At 49.2% G+C, this 13,171-nt stretch overlaps 1 protein-coding gene across 2 annotated transcripts in view; it reads left to right on the forward strand.

The window, feature by feature from the left end:
• LOC135896815 (zinc finger protein 787-like) overlaps positions 1–13,171 on the forward strand; it is a 91,407-nt gene that overhangs the window by 34,680 nt on the left and 43,556 nt on the right. The gene's annotated exons all lie outside the window — the stretch shown is intronic.

A 13,171-nucleotide genomic window follows, 5' to 3' on the forward strand; every position in this document is an offset into this window, starting at 1 on the left:
GTGCCGGCAATTTTCCACCAGATTAAAAAAAAAGAAATCCGCGTGTTGATAAAATTGCATAAACAGGCCTGGAGTGTGGCCTGATCCCGGTGACCAGAACCGGTAACGCACTCCCTGACCAGAGCAGGATTGGCCACCCTGGTGCAGTACTTGGCCACAACCTCCTATATGAACACAACAATCAAACCCCGGCCCTCAGTCCCCAGTAGCTGCGAAGCAACTGACCACGGCGGCGGTCAGACCTGCAACGCAGCAGAGGGTGCTAAGAATCACTGGCACCGGACAGGCCGCCATTGGAATATGAACCTGGCAACGTTTAACGCTAGAACGCTATCTAGTGAGGCGAGTCGAGCAGTGCTATTGGAGGAATTAGAGGGCAGTAAATGGAATATAATAGGGCTCAGTGAAGTTAGGAGAAAAAAAGAAGCATGTACAGTGCTAAAAACCGGGCACGTCCTGTGTTACCGGGGCTTAGCGGACAGACGAGAAGTAGGAGTCGGATTCCTGATTAATAAGGATATAGCTGGTAACATACAGGAATTCTACAGCATTAACGAGAGGGTGGCAGGTCTTGTTGTGAAACTTACTAAGAGGCACAAATTGAAGGTCGTACAGGTCTACGCCCCTACATCCAGTCATGATGACCACGAAGTCAAAACCTTCTATGAGGACGTGGAATCGGCGATGGATAAAGTCAAAACAAAATACACCATACTGATGGGCGACTTCAGTGCCAGGGTAGGCAAGAAGCAGGCTGGAGACAAGTCAGTGGGGGAATATGACATAGCCTCTAGGAACAGCAGGGGAGAGTTTTTAGTAGAGTTCGCAGAACAGAATATTATGTGGATAATGAATACCTTCTTCCACAAACGGGATAGCCGAAAGTGGACGTGGAGGAGCCCGAATAACGAGACTAGATATGAAATAGACTTTTTACTCTGCGCTAACCCTGGCATCATAGAAGATAGGGACGTGCTCGGCAAGGTGCGCTGCAGTGACCATAGGATGATAAGAACTCGAATTAGCCTAGACTTGAGGAGGGGACAGAAGACGCTTGTACATAAGAAGCCAATCAATGAGTTAGCGGTAAGAGGGAAACTAGATGAAATCCGGATCAAACAACAGAACAGGTATTCGGCCTTAACTCAGGAAGAGGACCTTAGTGTTGAAGGTATGAACGACAATCTGATGGGCATCATTAAGGAATGTGCAATAGAAGTAGTCAGTGGTAACTCCGTTAGACAGGATGCCTGTAAGCTATCACAGGAGACGAAAGATCTGATCAAGAAACGCCAATGTATGAGAGCCTCTAACCCTACAGCTAGAATAGAACTGGCAGAACTTTCCAAGTTAATCAACAAGCGTAACACAGCTGACATAAGGAAGTATAATATGGATACAATTAATAATGAAATAATAGTAATATGGATGGAATTAGAATTAATATGGATAGAAGGAACGGAAGGAGCCTAAAAGCAGTGAAGAAGAAACTAGGAGTAGGCAAGAATCAGATGTATGCGTTAAGACACAAAGCCGGCAATATCATTACTAATATGGATGAGATTGTTCAAGTGGCGGAGTTCTATAGAGAGTTATACAGTACCAGCGGCACCCACTATGATAATGGATGAGAGAATAGTCTAGAGGAATTTGAAATCCCACAACTAACACCGGAAGAAGTAAAGAAGGCCTTGGGAACTATGCAAAGGGGAAGGCAGCTGGGGAGGATCAGGTAACAGCAGATTTGTTGAAGGATGGTGGCCAGATTGTTCTAGAGAAACTGGCCATCCTGTATACGCAATGCATCATGACCTCGAGCGTACCGGAATCTTGGAAGAACGCTAACATAATCCTTATCCATAAGAAAAGGGACGCCAAAGACTTGAAAAATTATAGACCGATCAGCTTACTGTCCGTTGCCTACGAAGTATTTATTAAGGTAATTGCAAATAGAATCAGGAACACCTTAGACTTCCGTCAACCAAAGGACCAGGCAGGATTCCGTAAAGGCTACTCAATAATAGACCATATTCCCACTATCAATCAGGTGATAGATAAATGTACGGAATATAACCAACCCTTATATATAGCTTTCATTGATTACGAGAAAGCGTTTGATTCAGTCAAAACCTCAGAAGTCATGGATGCATTACGTAATCAGGGTGTAGACGAGCGATATGTAAAAATACGGAAAGATATCTATAGCGGCTCCACAGCCACCGTAGACCTCCATAAAAAAGCAACAAAATCCCAATAAAGAAAGGCGTCAGACAGGAAGATACGATCTCTCCAATGCTATTCACAGCGGGTTTACAGGAGGTATTGAGAGCCCTGGAGTGGGAAGAATTGGGGATAAAAGTTGATGGAGAATACCTTAGTAACTTGCGATTCGCTGATGATATTGCCTTGCTTAGTAACTCAGGAGACCAATTGCAATGCATGCTCACTGACCTGGAGAGGCAAAGCAGAAGGGTGGGTCTAAAAATTTATCTGCAGAAAACTAAAGTAGTGTTTAACAGTCTCGGAAGAGAACAGCAGTGTACGATAGGTAGCGAAGCACTGGAAGTGGTAAGGGAATACATCTACTTAGGGCAGGTAGTGAGCGCGGATCCGGATTATGAGACTGAAATAATCAGAAGAATAAGAATGGGCTGGGGTGCGTTTGGCAGGCATTCTCAGATCATGAACAGCGGGTTGCCATTATCCCTCTAGAGAAAAGTGTATAACAGCTGTGACTTACCAGTACTCACGTACGGGGCGGAAATCTGGAGGCTTAGGAAAAGGGTTCTGCTTAAATTGAGGATGACGCATCGAGCTATGGAAGGTTGAATGATGGGTGAACGTTAAGGGATAAGAAAAGAGCAGATTGGGTGAGGGAACAAACGCGGGTTAATGACATCTTAATTGAAATCAAGAAAAAGAAATGGACATGGGCAGGACATGTAATGAGGAGAGAAGATAACCGATGGTCATTAGGAGTTACGGACTGGATTCCAAGGGAAGGGAAGCGTAGCAGGGGGCGGCAGGAAGTTAGGTGGGCGGATGAGATTAAGAAGTTTGTAGGGACAACATGGCCACAATTAGTACACGACTGGTGTAGTTGGAGAAGTATGGGAGAGGCCTTTGCCCTGCAGTGGGCGTAACCAAGCTGATGATGATGAACGTCTCATTAGAGGTACAATAGTCCACAGTAAGTGGCAACACTCCTATTTTCCATTTTTAGTCATTTCCTCGCTTACAAAAGCTCTGTTCTCGCAACGAATGACTGATTCGTTGTTACAGAAACCTACTCTTTCATTCAAGCCCCACTGACTGTTTTCTTTTAGTGTCCATTTATGCTGATAGAGTGATGGTAACGGAACCCAAGTTTCTTGAGGCCCGCAGGCTTACGGCTGGTAAGGCGTCTGCAAGATCTTTTCATCGGGCGAGGAGGAAAGGTCTCAAACCAGTGTGCACGAATTCATTGCTATTTTCTGACTTGGGTTACGTTTTGCGTATAACAAGTCAGGCAGAAAGATTACTCGAAAGACCCTGCTCTACAGAAACGGTGGATGGATTCCTTATTTGTTATGGTTGTCTCGAATGGTTTCCGGTCTCGCGGACGCCCCGCAGTGTTTACAGGCCCCTTTGTGTGTGTGCATGAAAACCCTTTCCGCAAACTGTCCGACTCTAGGAGAGGCCCTTTTCCGCGAACCAACGTCGCCCAGAAGAAAGGATGATCCACCCATCCAGGTCTCGCGGGTTGCCGCCGGCTGGGGCAAGGAAGGGTAACGTCGCCTAGGAAAGTGAAAGCAGCCGCAAAGCAGCGACGTAGACGTGCAACATCGCCGAGGAAAGGGGGAGCAGCCGAAAAGCAACGAGGGGGACTCAGTGCCTGTCACGTAACGTTGACGTGGGCAAGATCCCGCCTACGATATTATTGGGCCTATTTTGGGGCCCCGCAATGTATCTTTCAATTCATTCATTCTCTTCTTATCTTTCACCAACCCATTAGAGACCGGTTTCTTTTTTTTCTTGCTATCTTGAAATAAATCTAATATATTAGCTTACCTTTATACTAATAATTCACACGCAAAAAATTATTACTCTTGCCTAATTAGTTTTCGAAATATAGCCCGTGACCATATGGTCACACTGGGCCCTTACGTTACAGCAAAATACGCGAAGTTATATACATTTATTTCAAGCCATGAAACATCACAAAAAACATACATGGCGAATAGTCGAGCACTTATTTAGTGTGATACGGCTTGAATCATGGAATACACATGCCGACGTCATACTTTGGGCATAGTGTGTGCACCACGCTGTTGCAATTATCTCATGCACACCTCCACCTCTTCTCATTAGGTATTGGTGCAACAAAGTGGGCCACTTGGTCGTACCGTGTACCATTCAGGACATCACCAGTCTTTGGGATTCTGCGTTGACCAGGTCCCCTAGGCTTATTGTCCCATGGCATCAGGTATAGCTTTGTGAAATTTGCCTGCGGAATTCCACCTGCGTGACGTTGAACCCTTGTCAAGAATGGCGAGCTTCGAAGCAAGATTGCCACCTTGCCACCCGATTACGACAAGGGGTGCAAGACGCGCACCTCTCCCTCTCCGTCGCTGCAGCTGGGAGGCGTTCAAAGAAGCGGCCTTTGCGTTGGAATCCGCCGCCTTCCTCCAGCCCCTTCGACATTGTGACGGAACTAGTTCGGTGCGTGAACAATGATTCCGGAGTTCCCCAACGCGGAGCTGATTTGAAACGCATGGACAAGCTGCCGTGGGGACGACGCATTTTGGAGCGTCTCACGCTTCGGCCTAGCACGGAACAACGAGCGACCCTCGATCGGCGCCGATAGTTTCCCGGAACGGCACCCCGCGCGGTTGCCTCTGTGTACAGAGCGCGGTTGCCTTTGTGTACGTAAACTGGTCTGCAGAGCAGCGGCGAGTTGGTGATGAGTAAACGAACAGTCGCCGCGTCGTAGGACCGGCGCATCGAGTGTATAAAAACTGTGGTTGTGCGAATGCTGAGGACACTTCTCTTGAGCAGTCATGTTAGACTGAGTCACTTCTCTCATGCAGTCCTGTTGGACTAATACTCTTTTTCTCAAGCAGTCATGTTAGACTGATTTAATTTCTGTAAATAAACCCTTTTCCTCGTTCTCGATGAGAAGCAGTTCTTCACTTCATCAACGATCTCAGCGTAAATAAGTTGGACGACGGCATGGGCCAGCTACCTCCGAATTCATGCCGTACTCCAATCTTGGCAAAGGACCACGGACGATGGGATTGAGCCCCCAATCCTGACAACTGGCTGACAGCGGTGAGATGGACTTTGCGACATGGTGCTGTATCTGCGGTGAGTGCTTGGTTTTTGCTTTGACTCTCTAGGCTTCATTGTGTGGCTGTTCTGTTTAGAACAGTAGGGAAGCTAGATTGTTGTGTGTTAGCTAGGCTGTGTTTTCCTAGCTAGATTTAGAGAGCAGAATCAAGGCAGTAAAGCAGCAGTCATGGAGTTAAGGACACTGCTGAGAGACGAGTTGTTGATTGTTGGTGAGGAACTGGGCCTAGATGTACGCAAGGAAATGCTCAAATCGGAATTATTGGAGCTAATTTCCGAAAAGGCCAGTGAGGAAGAAATTGAAATGGGGTTTGAACTTCTGAAAAAGAGAGAAGAACGAGAGAGAAAAGAACAAGAGAGAGAGGAACGCGATAAAGATCGCGAGTTAAGAAAAATGCAACTGGAACTTGAAAGCAAACGTTTGGAGATGTCTCAAGGAAGTGAAGGCGCTCTGGGACGATCAAGTGAGGCAGAATCGTACCGCATGGACAGGCTATTAAAGCCATTTGAGGTCGGGACCGACATAGGCTTGTTCCTAAGCAATTTTGAAAGGACTTGCGAGAAGATGAACTTCGGCCCGAGTACATGGCCACAGCGGTTGCTGTCTATGTTGCCGTGTGAGGCGGCGGAAGTAATCGCCAGACTAAGTGTGCAGGATGCATATGATTATGCAAAAGTTAAGGCTAGTCTCCTGAAGAAATACCGCCTTTCAGCCGAAGCTTTTCGGCAAAGGTTTAGGAGCACAGGCAAGAAAGATAGCGAGGGCTATCCGGAGTTTGCATATAGCTTAAAGGCCAACCTAGTCGAGTGGCTTAAAAGCGCGGAAGCGTACGACAGCAGAGACATGATCATTGAATGCATGTGTCTAGAGCAGTTTTACAAAACCATCCCCCAAGCTGTGAAACTGTGGGTGCAAGACAGAGGTAATGTAAACACTGTGGAAAGGGCGGCTGAATTAGCCGAAGAGTACGCAACCCGTAGAAAGTTGAACGCCGAGGAGGGAAACTGGGACGGTCGAAATGGACCGCGGAAACCATTTCCGTTCAAAAAGGGTGCGCAAACTAGACGATCCGAGCCTGTAGACATGGCGGAAAAGCCCGCAGAAAAGAGCGAGGAGAAACTTAACGGAAAAACCGCACAAAAAGAACAGAAAAGAAAATTCGAATCTGTTAGACCAATTCGCTGTTACAAATGCCACAAACTGGGACATATAGCTGTAAACTGCGAGAAGTCTAGCGTAGCTTTTTCCTACGTAGAGGAAAAAGATGAGAATATGGAACTTTTAAGTCCATATCTCCACGACCTGCAAGTTAATGGAAAACCATGCCGAGTGCTAAGAGACAGTGCCGCCACGCTGGACATTGTCCATCCGTCTTACGTGATGGTAGATGACTTCACCGGAGAAGTAGCATGGATAAAACAGGTTGTAGAAGAACACAGCGTGTGTCTGCCCATGGCCAAAGTCAAAATCAGTGGACCATTCGGGGAGCTAGAGACTGAGGCTGCAGTTTCCAAATTTTTGTCACTGCAGTATCCCTACATCTTTTCGAATCGTTCGAATCAGTTACTGCGTGACAGAGGGCTCAAACTGGGAGAGGGCATAGTACAGGCATTGACCAGAGGCCAAGCTCGTAAGATCGCGGCGCTTTCGGCTGAAAATGCTCAAGCTCCTCCAGCTGAAGCAGAAAAGGGGATAGCTTCAATACCCGAATCCGAGCTAGGCCCGAGGGACAAAAGAACAGTTGAGGAGAGCCTGCCAGCTGACCAGCTCAATGAGAGCGTAGCACTAGAGTGTCAGAGTTCTAGCCTGCAGGAAGAGCAAGCAGACGCGCTCACAAGCGAGACAGGGTCGTTATTATCACCGGCCTCAAAGAACTTTGATCAACTCTTACGCGTGGATAGAGAGTCACTGGCAGCTGAGCAAAAGAATGATGAGAGCTTAGATAAATTACGTGACACAGCTAAAGAAGGCATTGCTAGGCGCAACGTAACGATACATGAGAGAGGAGGATTGTTGTATCGGCACAACAGAGATCGAAAGGGTAGGATTTTAGATCAATTAGTCATACCTACTGTTACGAACATCCAACCGGTGCCACCAGTGTTATGACATCCAACCGGTGCCACCAGTGTTACGAACTTGTACCGCTGCACCACGATTACGGCTTTGTGGTCCCGTAGCGCTCGTCACCCGTTTCGTGACAGAGCGTTGGTAGCGATGACTCCGAGCCTGGCGTCGATGAGAATAACAAAAGGGACTTTATACATTATATACAGGTTATCATACAGGACATGAACGGGTCGGCACTGGGGCCGAGTGCTCACAACAAACGCGACTGTTCTCGCACGACGACGTCCGGCGAAAACGCGTTACACATCTCACCCCAGTCGGGAGCGACACTCTCTCCCGGTGGGGTCGGCAGATCCTGTTTCTCAGGCAGCGCGGTGCTGCTTTTATAATCCCCGAGCACCATTGTCACTGAAACGGCCCAATACAAAGTCAGCACACGACGGTCGTCCGAGGGGTCCAACCAGCGACCGCGCTGGCCACCCGGTTCAAAGTTCGCGCGCGCGGTGACCTCCAGGCAAGGGAGGTGCGGCGCCGGGCCGTCGGGCACACGCGGACACGTCAAAACACGCTGCTCCGCCGAGGCTTCTCCCGCACGAAGGCGCAGCATCTTGACTTGTGAAGCGAGAATTATGGCGCTCGCAGGATAGATTCCGCATCTTGCAGATTCGGAATCCGGGCTTGTGGTAGTGGCACAACAGCATCCCCGCCCTCAGATAAGGCGCCGGGAAGACGAGCTGCCTCCACGTGGCTCGGATGCCAGGCGCGCACGTTCGTCAGGCTCGTCCAAGTTCACGTCCAGTGTCGGGACGCCAGGTAACATCACGTGCCCAGGTCCGACTCGCCAGGACAGGAGCTCTGCTCACCACGTCGTCGCCAAGGCACCTTGACCAGCTCCGCTCGGGTCGTTCCTAAGACCTTGCTTCTCGCCACTGGTCCCGCTTGGTCGTTCTGCAGCTTGCAAAATCGACCGGCAAAAGGCAACACCCAACACGAACAAGTGCCCTCTGTCTCCCGTCAAACACCAGACAAGGCCATAATTCAAATCAACCTAACTAAATTGTTTTCCCCTTTTTTCTCCCGCTGCAACAAGAGGCAGGTGTACGATCTAGCACACAAGGCTCAAACAATCAGTTTTCAAATCAACAACACACCAAAACAGAAACAATTATTAATCAGCAATAATAATTACAAATAGAATGGTCCCCTTGAAATCGCTTTGGACCGAAAACATACTTCTGAGGAAGCAAATGAGGTCATTCATTTTTCCCGGCGATATTTTCGCGGAATCTGAAGCTGCTTATATTTGCGACCCTGCTTATCCGTGTAGCGGCGGTACAATAAGCCAGGTTCCTTGCCAAATGAAACCCCCTTTTTTTCCACTCCCCGTTTGACGCTCTTCCTCAGATCGGCTAATGAACAATCTTCCTGTTGCTCGCGAATCAGACTTTTTCTTTCAACTGCAGCCTGCTCCTGCCGGCTGGCGGAAACCGGAGCGAGTGCGGAGCCCGCGTCGCCTAATTGCGGCGTCGAGTCTATATCGCGGCTAGCACTGCACGCGTCACTCCCACTCACTTCCAGGACCCGCTCGTCTAGGCCAGCCTCCGAGCTCTGCCTCTCCCGTGACTGCTCGCCACTCAAGTTACCGTGATCGGTCCGTGTGCCGCACCGCCTTTCGCTCACCGACGCAAAGTCAAGTTCCCTCGACAGCGGGCGCGCTTTGGATCGCCTGGGGGCCATGTACGCCACGTCGGCAAAGAATGATTTGCCCTGATCCCTCAGCAGCTGCTCCGAGCTATTTGAGAAGAGGTAGGAAAATTGCTCCGGGAGGGCGGCTGACACAGCGGCTTCGGTGTTAAGTTTTCCAAACTCTCCTTCAATGATAACCGTTGCGATCGGTAAACAGACACTCTCCTTCTCGGCCACTTGCCGTATCCTAACGCACTCTCCCGTAAAATCACTCGAGGAGACGAAAGACGGGTGAACAACGTCCATAGTTGCTGCAGAGTCCCGCAGTGCTCGGCACTTCTTGCCGTTTACCTTAATTTCCTGCACATAGGGCTCCAATAGACGTATGTTTTTGTGAGTTTCCTGTATCGTTGCAAAAGCAATTCTCTCTGGGCAGCTTGCAGCGATGTGCCCTTGCTTTTTGCAATTGTAGCAGGTTAACGGTCTCCGTTTTTCAAAAGAACGCGTCATTTCGTTTCGCTGTTTCGGACCATCGTCATCATTCTGAGATGCATTCTGTCCATCCCTTACAGTTTCTTTGGGAAGGGACTCGTCTTTCCGAAACTCGCGACGCGTGATTTGCTTCCGTTCGTCGGACTTCCCGGAAAACACATCTCTTCTATCTGCTTTTTCTACACGCACTGCCTTGCTGTGTAAGCTGCGGCGGGTGTAATACTCTTCCGCTAACTCTGCTGCCTTGTTTAGCTTAACCTCCTTTAGCCTATCTTGCAGCCAGAGCCGGACATCCTCATCAATGCAACGGTAGAACTGCTCCAACGCGATGCATTCGACAATTTTGTCGCGGTCGTCGTAAACCTCTTCGCCCTTCAGCCATTCCACCAAGTCGGCTTTTAGACGAAACGCGAAGTCAACATTCGACTCCTTACCCTTTTTTGCATACCGGAACCTCTGCCGGAAAGCTTCGGGCGACAATTTGTACTTCCGCAGTAGCGCTTCCTTCACATCACTGTAGCTCTCAAACGCCTCTTTCGATAAGCAAGTTATTACGTCTGATGCCTCCCCAGGAAGCAACGCTAACAGATTCTGTGCCCAAAGGGATCGCTCAATGCTATTCCGTTCACACACGTGCTCAAATTTCACGAGGTATTTGGCCATATCCTCTCCGACGACAAAGGGTGGAAGTTGATCGCGTATTCTTGGAACATTAGAAGTGAGACTAGGCGCCGGCGAGTTATTTCGGATCTCCAACTCTTTCATTTTAAGCTCGTGCTCACGTCGCTGCCTCTCTCTCCTTTCCTCCTTTTCCTCCTCGCGAAGTTCCTTTTCCTCCTCGCGACGTTGCTGTTCTCTCCTTTCCTCCTTTTCCTCCTCGCGACGTTGCTTTTCCTCCTCGCGACGTTGCTGTTCTCTCCTTTCCTCCTTTTCCTCCTCGCGACGTTGCTGTTCTCTCCTTTCCTGCTCGCAACGTTCCTTCTCCTCCCTTTCCCGACGTTCATTGATACCCGCCAAGGCCTCAGCGGCTTCCTCAGCCGTTACGTCCCCAGTCCTCATGACCTCAAGGATCGCATTCTTTCTTTTGGTTGAGCCCAACTCAATGCCCAACTCCTCACAAATTTCGAGAAGTTCCTTCACCTTGTACTTCTCCATCGTTCACACTGTCCTCCTGCTGTTTACCCTTTTTGAATATACCTGTCGTACGCTACTATAACACTACTAGTAAGACATATGCAAGTATTTCACACACTGCCCTGTTTACCCTCTCAGCATCCCCTGGTTTTCAAAACACTCTTACTAGGCTTGAAACACACAAGGTTAAACACAATGCAACACCAAGTCAATCCCTGAGCTACTATAACCTGTGTCAGAGAAAGTCTGGTGTTTGAGGTAAACTTCAGGCACTCACCGCGCCGAGGTAGCTGATGCCGGTCAATCCCACCGCTGCCACCAGTGTTACGAACATCCAACCGGTGCCACCAGTGTTATGACATCCAACCGGTGCCACCAGTGTTACGAACTTGTACCGCTGCACCACGATTACGGCTTTGTGGTCCCGTAGCGCTCGTCACCCGTTTCGTGACAGAGCGTTGGTAGCGATGACTCCGAGCCTGGCGTCGATGAGAATAACAAAAGGGACTTTATACATTATATACAGGTTATCATACAGGACATGAACGGGTCGGCACTGGGGCCGAGTGCTCACAACAAACGCGACTGTTCTCGCACGACGACGTCCGGCGAAAACGCGTTACACATCTCACCCCAGTCGGGAGCGACACTCTCTCCCGGTGGGGTCGGCAGATCCTGTTTCTCAGGCAGCGCGGTGCTGCTTTTATAATCCCCGAGCACCATTGTCACTGAAACGGCCCAATACAAAGTCAGCACACGACGGTCGTCCGAGGGGTCCAACCAGCGACCGCGCTGGCCACCCGGTTCAAAGTTCGCGCGCGCGGTGACCTCCAGGCAAGGGAGGTGCGGCGCCGGGCCGTCGGGCACACGCGGACACGTCAAAACACGCTGCTCCGCCGAGGCTTCTCCCGCACGAAGGCGCAGCATCTTGACTTGTGAAGCGAGAATTATGGCGCTCGCAGGATAGATTCCGCATCTTGCAGATTCGGAATCCGGGCTTGTGGTAGTGGCACAACACTACTAAGTATAGGGAGGACCTTTTGAGTCTTTGTCATGGAAATGGGTGGTCCGGCCACCTGGGCATAAACAAATCAAAGGAAAGATTGCTTATGGAATACTACTGGCCTGGCTGTTTCAAAGATGTAGAAAACTTTGTAAGATCATGCGACGCCTGCCAGCGTTCTGGTAAACCAGGAGAGACTTGGAAAGCTCCACTGAAGGTAGTGCCCTTAATAACAGAGCCTTTCAGACGACTTGTAATAGACACGGTAGGGCCTCTTCCAAAAACAAAATCGGGCTACAGGTACTTGTTTACTATGCTGTGTCCGGCTACCAAGTTTCCAGAAGCAATCCCTTTGAAAGAGCTCAGCTCCACCGAAGTAGTAGACGCGCTTATGACAGTGTTTGTACAAGTTGGCTTTCCAGCCGAAATTCAGGCAGATCAAGGGTCAGTATTCACGAGCGCACTGACTTCCACATTCTTGCAGAAGTGCGGGGTAAAGTTAATACACAGTTCTGTCTATCACCCTCAGTCAAACAGTGTAGAGAGGGGGCATTCGGTGCTTAAGCGAGTTTTGCGTGCGCTCTGTTACGAGCACAAGGAGGACTGGGAGAACTGTCTGCCGGCAACTTTGTTTGCTTTGCGAACGGTTCCACATGAAGCGACAGGGTTCTCACCAGCAGAACTAGTGTATGGGAGGACACCCTGTTCTCCCCTGAGAATGTTAAGAGAGATGTGGGAGGAAAGAGGGGAGAGTCCAACAGTGGTTGAATACGTGCTAAATTTACTGGAACGGCTAAGCGCAACACAAGAACTAGTCGGAAAGAACATGGCAATAGCTCAAAAGAACGCCAAATTCTATTACGACAAGAATGCGAGGCTTCGTACGTCTAACGCTGGACACCAGGTAATGATCCTCAAACCTTCAAGAAAGAACAAGCTTGAAGTTCACTGGGACGGGCCCGTTAAAGTGTTGCACAAACTTTCAGAAACTAACTATGCTTTGAGAATGCCCGGTCGCAGGAAGGAAGTGAGGATATATCACTGTAATTTGATGAAGCCGTATGTAGAGCGGAGCGGAGTCGTTAACTATACCGTCAAAGAGCCGGATGGCACTAGTAACAAGTTTGACGAATATAGGACGACCTGAAACTCTGAAATCGGCCTAGAAGAAGTAGTAGAGCACTCGGTAAGCTCGCACGCTCTAAAACCCGAGCAGCTAGATGAGCTAAAAGGGGTGTTAGGGGAATATCTCGACAGATTCAGCGATCGGCCGGGTAGAACCGAGCTGATAACGCATGAAATTGAGCTGACCTCTGCCGAACCAGTAAGATCAAAACCTTACAGGGTGTCTCCAAGACAGAGAGAGATTATGGAGGCAGAGATACAGCGCATGCTAGAGTTGGGAGTTATTGAGCCCTCTGAGAGTGACTACACGTCACCGCTAATACTCGTAGAAA

This window comes from Dermacentor albipictus, unplaced genomic scaffold (assembly GCF_038994185.2).
Source record: "Dermacentor albipictus isolate Rhodes 1998 colony unplaced genomic scaffold, USDA_Dalb.pri_finalv2 scaffold_11, whole genome shotgun sequence".
Classification (NCBI taxonomy): domain Eukaryota; kingdom Metazoa; phylum Arthropoda; class Arachnida; order Ixodida; family Ixodidae; genus Dermacentor; species Dermacentor albipictus.